We start from the raw sequence: 6971 nt of genomic DNA, 5'->3' as shown, positions 1-6971 counted from the left end.
AAATGTACATATGTTCTTGACACGATGGAGGTATGTATGGATTGTGATAAGAATTGTACAGGCCCCCAATAAAATGATTTAAAAAAATCAGCAAAGCAAACTGGAAACATAAAATAGAATAAAAGTTCGACTTAGTTATGGTAAAAAATGAGTTATCTTTCACTCATAGTTCTCATACATATATTCTGAATGTATGGGGGAAATTATCATAAATTGATACTGGTTTAGAGTACCAACTAAATGTTTTTAGACACCATACTGACTACTCGAAGTTGCTTGTGGTTTAAGTAAGTTTTAGTATATCATTACATAGATCCATAATGTTAGTTGCTTCTGCTGATAGAGTGTATATGGTCTATGATAAAAGTAGTGAATCTTCAGCCTAGGTGAAGAGCTTCATTTTGCTCTAAAATTATTTATGGATTTTTTAGTAGCAATATTGCACTGGATACTGTGATGTTGAATGAAGTATCATATAGTTTTTATCAACATACTGACCAAAATCCTGAGGACAAAGATAAATAAAAATTTTAGTTTATTTCAATGAAGTGAAATGGCATCATCTTCCATCATAGAAGGAAAGGTGGGTACATGGTTTAGCAGGAAACGAGGCTCCAGCAGACACTCGGTGTTGGACACTCTGTACAGGGGGCATTTGAGGCCTTCTGGTATTTGTTCAGGGTCAATGCTGTTATCCCTGGGATCTCCGCTGCTGTGCACAGTCATTTTAGTAAATGACCATTTTGCTTTATTTTTCAATGAAAGCCAGGAAAAAGAGTTTACTTGTGTCACTGTTGAAATATACTTCTTTAAATGGGCTTGGCTAACTCTTTATTCAAGGTGCAGTCATGCCTTCTTGATTCCACAAGCAAACCCATCTGTCTGGCCTGGTCCTGAATGTGCAAAAGTGCATTGCTTGTGGCTGCAGTGTATTCAGAAATGTGTATTTTCTGGCTGGTGAGGTACAGGCATTTGTTTGTAAGAGAAAGCAAGTGTGGAGTTCTGACATCCAGTCTAGAGTGTCAGAGAGAGCAAGCAGTAGCGGGAGTGACATTTTTGCTAGAAAAGACATGCAATATACCTGTAGATTGTTTCTTGGTTTTCAAGAACATCTACCAGTTTTATGGGATACTTGAAAATCCTGTGACCACCTCAACATCTTTTAAGTAAAGTCTTTCTTTATGGAAATGATGGGAGTATACCCCCTTGTTTGTAAGTTTGAAAACAAGCAAACAATCTGACAGAATCTCTCAAATACAACACAGTAAAAATTGCAAATATTCAAGATATATTTCAAGTAGATATTAGTCCATAGAATGGCAAAGATTATTTTTGAACTTGTCTAGGCCTTGATTATCGGTGATTTGGTAACTATGATACAGTTTGGCAGTATGTTGTGTAATTTGGTAGTATAATAATATAGTCATCCCCTCATTTGGTGATTTGACATAATATAATCATCTCTGTTAATGGGGCATGACTAGAAATGAGAAGAAACAGCTGCAAACATTTATTAATAATTGGCACTTAGACTGGACCAAGTATAAACCTAGGAAAATTATAACTCATTATAAAGGAAATGAAACACAGAGAGATTGATATACAAAGCATTAGTGAGATGAAATGGACTGGTATTGGTTATTTTGAATGAGACAGTCGTATCGTTTAGCATGCTGGGAACGACAAGTTTGCGAGCAATGGCATCACAATCATCATCACAAGAATAAAAAATCAAGACACCTTTGAACTACAATACTGCATGTGATAGGATAATATCTGTAACCCCACAAGAGAGTAGCTACTGCTACTGTCATCCCAACTTATGCACCAACCACAAAAGCTAGTGATGAAGACATCACAGACGTTGGTCGACTTCTTCAGTCTGAAATTGAGCAAATATGAACTCCAAATGCATTATAAATTATTGGTGATCTAAATGGAAACAAAGGAAGGGACAGTGGTTGGAAAAATACAGTCTTGTTAAAGAAAAGCTGGAGAGCACTTTAGAATTTTGCAAAACCAAAGGTTTCTTCATCGAAAATACCTTTTTCAACAACATAAATGGTGATTCTACATGTAGACACCATCAAATGGAATACCCAGAAATTAATTTGACTACTGTGGGAAGAAACAATGGAGAAACTCAGTATCAGCAGCTAAAACGAGGTCAGGAGCTGGCTCTGGGAAAGATCATCAATTGCTCATATATGAGTTCAAGTAGAAGGCGAGGAAAAAACTAAGATAAGTCTGCAAAAACCAAAATATGACCTTGAGTTTTCAAGAACGCCTCAAAAATAGAATCTGACTCTGAACACTAATGACAGAAGACCCGATGGGCTGTGTGATGCCATGAAGAACCGCGCACATGAACAAAGTGAAATTCTATTAGTAAAAGAGGAGAGAAAGAAAGACTCAAGTGGAAGTCAGAAGAGACTCTGAAACTTGTTCCTGATTGTAGGGGTGCTAAAGCACCTGGAAGAAATGATGAAATAAAAGAACTACACAGAAAGCTTTAGTAAAACATACAAAGGCCTGGAGTTAGAAAACCAAAAGGGAAAAACACACTCAGCATATCTCCAGCTGAAAGAACTGAAGAAAAAATTCAAGTCCAAGTTGCCATTTTGAACGAGTCTATGAGCAAAATATCAAACGGAGCCGGAAGTTTCCAAAGAAGATGGGGAGGGATGCACAGTCACTGTGGGTCAATATTCAGTCACTGCAAGAGGTAGCATCAAAAAAGAAAAAGGTCGCATATGATCAAGAGCCATTGGTTCTGTTGAGAAAATCCTAGCTTTCCTGAAGGGATTAGTCAAAAGGTAGGCTCCAGGAAGTTACAGATTGCCAGTAGAAATGTTTTAACAAGCTGATGAAGCATTAGAAGCACTGACTTTTCTATGCCAAGAAATGTGGAAGACAGTTAGTTACCTGGCCAACTGAATAGAAAATATGCATCTCTGTACTATTCCAAAGGAAGGTGACCAAGCACAATGTGAAATTTATCAAAAATATCATTAATGGCACATGCCAGTAAAATGTTGTGTAAGACAATTCAAACACTGCTGCATCAGTGTATTGCCAGAAGCTGCCAGAGGTTCAGGCTCGATTCCGAAGAAGATTTGGAACAAGGGACACCACTGCTTATATTGATGGATCTTGGTTTAAAGCACAGAATGCAAGAAAGATATTTCCATGTATTTTATTGACTTTGTAAGGGAATTCAAATTCTTGGATCATAACAAACTATGGATAGCCTTGAAAGGGAATAGGAATTTCTGAGTACTTTATAGTGTTTATGTGAAACCTGTATGTGGAACAAGAGGCCGTTGTATAAACAGAACAACAGAATACTGCAGGTTTTAAGATCAAGAAAGGTGTGCATCAGGGTTGCATCCTCTCATCTTACTTATCCAATATGTATGCTGATCAATAAATCAGAGACGCTAGGCGATATGAAGAAAGAGCCATCAGGAGTGAAGTACGTCTTATTAATAACTTTCAATATGCACATGACACAATCTTGCTTACTGAAAGAAGAACACGATGTGCAGCATTCAGTGTAGACTAGAAATAATTGTAAAGAAAATCAAAGTCCTCAAAACAGAATGAGTAGATAACATTTTGTACCTGACACAAGCCACAATATCTTCAGTCAATTTGTATGGAGGGGAAAATTTGCCCTTTTAATAAGGAAGACCAAAACAAAACAAAACAAAAAAATAATAATAATAAGGAAGACCAAAGAAGAACTAATGCATTTGAATGAGGCTGCTGCATGAAAACTCATTAAAATTTTGAAAAGTACCATTTATCAAAAGAACAAACAATTCTGTCTTAAAAGAAGTACAATCAAAATTATTCTTTAGGGTAAGGAGGACAAGACTGTCTCATGCACTTTGGACACATTAAAAGACAAGTCCCAGGAGAAGGACATCATGCTTGGTAAATAAGAGGGGCAGCAAAAAAGAGGAAGACCCTGGCCAAGATGCATGGCACAGGGGCTGCGATAATGGGCTCACCCATAACCATCATTGTGAGCGTGGCACAGCTAGGACGGTGGTTTTTTTCTGTTGTAAGCAGTATCCATGCTATGAGCCTGAACCAGCTCGAGGGTAGCTAGCAGCGTCAACCCGCACTTCCACAATGAGTCTCCTTGGTCATATCCCTTCCTCCAGCACATAAATAAATGCTCCAGCAATACTCTGACTTGCTCTGAATCCTGGATCCAAGACAACATTGTCTCATTTCCAGCTCTTGTCATTTGTCAGCCTATGTAAGTAACCCACTGCCCGACCTGATGATTTCGGATGTGCCATCTCCTACAGCTGTGTGTGTCAGGGAAGGCTCCAGTCTGACGCCTGGCCCCTGCGTTTGGACTTGTTACTGTCCACGAGTGCATGAGCTCATCCTTGAGATCTTTCTTTCCATCGGTTCTCCGTCTCATTCTCTCTATTTTTTTTCTCCAGAGACGCCAACCTAAGACTATCAATATTTGAATAAGTATCTTCCATAAGTATAGCTCTTCTTTATTTCCAACTTTTGGAAGTTGGAAATAACTATTACCAATAACTATCAATACACCTTGATTGCATGTTTGAACAATTACTTACTGAAGTAATTGGTAGAATTTCGTAACTTTTTCATCTCTAGCTTTTCTGGTTGGTGTATAAATTTGAATAATAGTTGTATTGATTGGATTTCCTAGAAGGCAGATAGATATAATCTGATCATATAGTATTATATTTCATGATGGATTTAGGAAGATAGTTTTTGACAATAAATGCCACATCATTCCTCTTGATTCTGCTGCTCCTGGAATAGTAAATCATATTATTTTCTGTTTCAAAATAGCCGATACTAGTCAATTTCAGATCACTAATGCCTAGAATATCAATCTTCAGGCATTCAATTTCCTTCTTGACTTCTTCCAAGTTTCCTAAATTCATACTTTGAATATTCCAAGTTCCAATCATCAGAAGATTGTTTGCAGCTGTTTTTCTTTACCTTGATTCATGACCTATCAGAAAAAGAAGATGCCGAACTCTCCACTCCCACAGGTTTTATGGGGTGCACGTCACCATGGTTGACCTCCCCTCCAAGAAATCAGCCCCTTCCCAGTCACATTCCAAGTACCCTTAGACCTTAGAACCCCATCTGCCAGCAGTAGCTACAAGAATGTTCTGCTTCCTTTGTTTAGGATTTCAGAACTTGGAAATGCTGCAAAGCTATGTATATGGTTTTCAGCAGCTTCTTCCTCCAAAGTGGGGAGCCGAGTCCTTGTTCATTGTCTGTTCTTAGTCTGGAGGCTCCCAGAAACCTGTTCACTGTGGCTGACCCTGTGGGCTTTTGAAATATCTGTGACACCGTTCTTCCACTAGCACAGTGACACCCAAGACAAAGTTACAGACAAATGCAAAAAATGGAAACAAAGAGGAAGGAACTGTCATGGGAAAATATAGACTTAGTAATATAAATGAAGCTGGAATTGCCTAAGAGAATTTTTCAAAACCAACAGTTGTCCTTGGAAAGTACCCTTTTCCAAAAAGAGAAAAGGGATCCACGGACTTCCTCAGACAGATTACACAGAAACCAAATTGACAACATCGATGGGAAGACACAAAGAGAATATAGGAGAACCCTGGTACTCAAGTGCGTCAGCCCTCGACATAATCAGATTTTGTCGTGCAATGCGGCACTAATCGGCATTGTTAGGATGCATTATTTAAACCTTTTGCAGCTGTATTCCAAGTGTTTTGCTATAATTTTTTTTGCTGTTTTTAGATTTTTTTAAAAATGGGTCCTAAGAAAGAGTTGTTTTGAAAAGAATCATCATGATAAGGAACTTGTTGAAAGTGTTTTCAATATTGTTGATGATAATTTAATAAATCCTTTTAGAAAACAATTAAGGAAACGCCAACAGCTGACCCCATTAGACAGATTTTTATCTATCTATCTATCTATCTATCTATCTATCTATCTATCTATCTATCAATCATCTATGTTCAGAGAAAGCCCGCCAGGTCCTAGTGAAAAAAATGCAAAGAAGGGGGAAAAAAACTCCCGAAGAGCAACTACAAGTTGATTTGATGGAAGGGGATTCCCCTTCCAAACAAGGACTCTCTCTCCATCCCTCCTCTCCTGTGTCTACAGATCCAGATCCTCATCAATCTAAAAGTATGGGCCATACTGTAGTTGTTAAAAACTATTTTGGGGGGTTGTTTGCTATTTAAATTATATTATTGAACTCTGACCTTATTTATTTTGACATTTCTGGGTAATGTTTTGTATAAAAAGGCAAGGTTGGGGTAAAAACTTGGTGGTCAGGAATGGATTAATCCATTCTCAGTTATTTATTTCTTTTTTTTTCTTTTTGGTGCACCGTTCCTGGAAGTACTGCAATACCAGGCCGATGCGTGGAGTGGATGCAGCAAGCTCCTATTCCAACTCCCTGCTCCAAAAATCCATTTAATATATTGTCCTCAGATAGAGGACGTATCAGATATTAAACTGATAAGACCAGATACTACACTTGATCTTAGCCAAAAGGCCGAGAAGCGATCTCTCAGTTATTTCTTATGATAAAAATTGATTCAGAACTCAAATGCATTGTATCTCACCTCTACTTCTAGAACAGATTACGTTGAGGTTCTATTGTATTAATACCAGCTACTAAAGCCAGACCAGGGACCAATGTGGAACAGACGGCTCATATGTAAATTCAGAATAAAGCTGAAGAAAATGAAAATAAGTTCACAGGAGTCAAGTGCGATCTTGATTCTATCCCTTCTGAATTTGGAGGAAATTTCAAGAACATCTCAAAAATAGATTTGATGGATTGAACACAAATGACAGAAAACCTGATCAGCTATGAAGAAAGCAAAACATCATTAAAAAGACATGAAATGAAGAAAAGATCAAATTTGATGTCAGAATAGACTCTGAATCATGCAGTTAGTCATAGAGTAGCTAAAGCA

General features: G+C 37.8%; 1 non-coding gene across 1 annotated transcript; it reads right to left on the bottom strand.

Annotated features, from left to right (window-relative positions):
- Positions 1-6365: 6365 nt before the first annotated feature.
- LOC142451959 (U2 spliceosomal RNA) lies at positions 6366-6556 on the bottom strand. The gene has a single exon (XR_012785052.1). It is a non-coding gene; the product is annotated as a U2 spliceosomal RNA (small nuclear RNA).
- Between the last annotated feature and the right edge of the window lie 415 nt (positions 6557-6971).

Source organism: Tenrec ecaudatus, chromosome 6, assembly GCF_050624435.1.
Source record: "Tenrec ecaudatus isolate mTenEca1 chromosome 6, mTenEca1.hap1, whole genome shotgun sequence".
NCBI classification, from domain to species: domain Eukaryota; kingdom Metazoa; phylum Chordata; class Mammalia; order Afrosoricida; family Tenrecidae; genus Tenrec; species Tenrec ecaudatus.
This window is presented reverse-complemented; position numbering and strand designations above follow the sequence as displayed.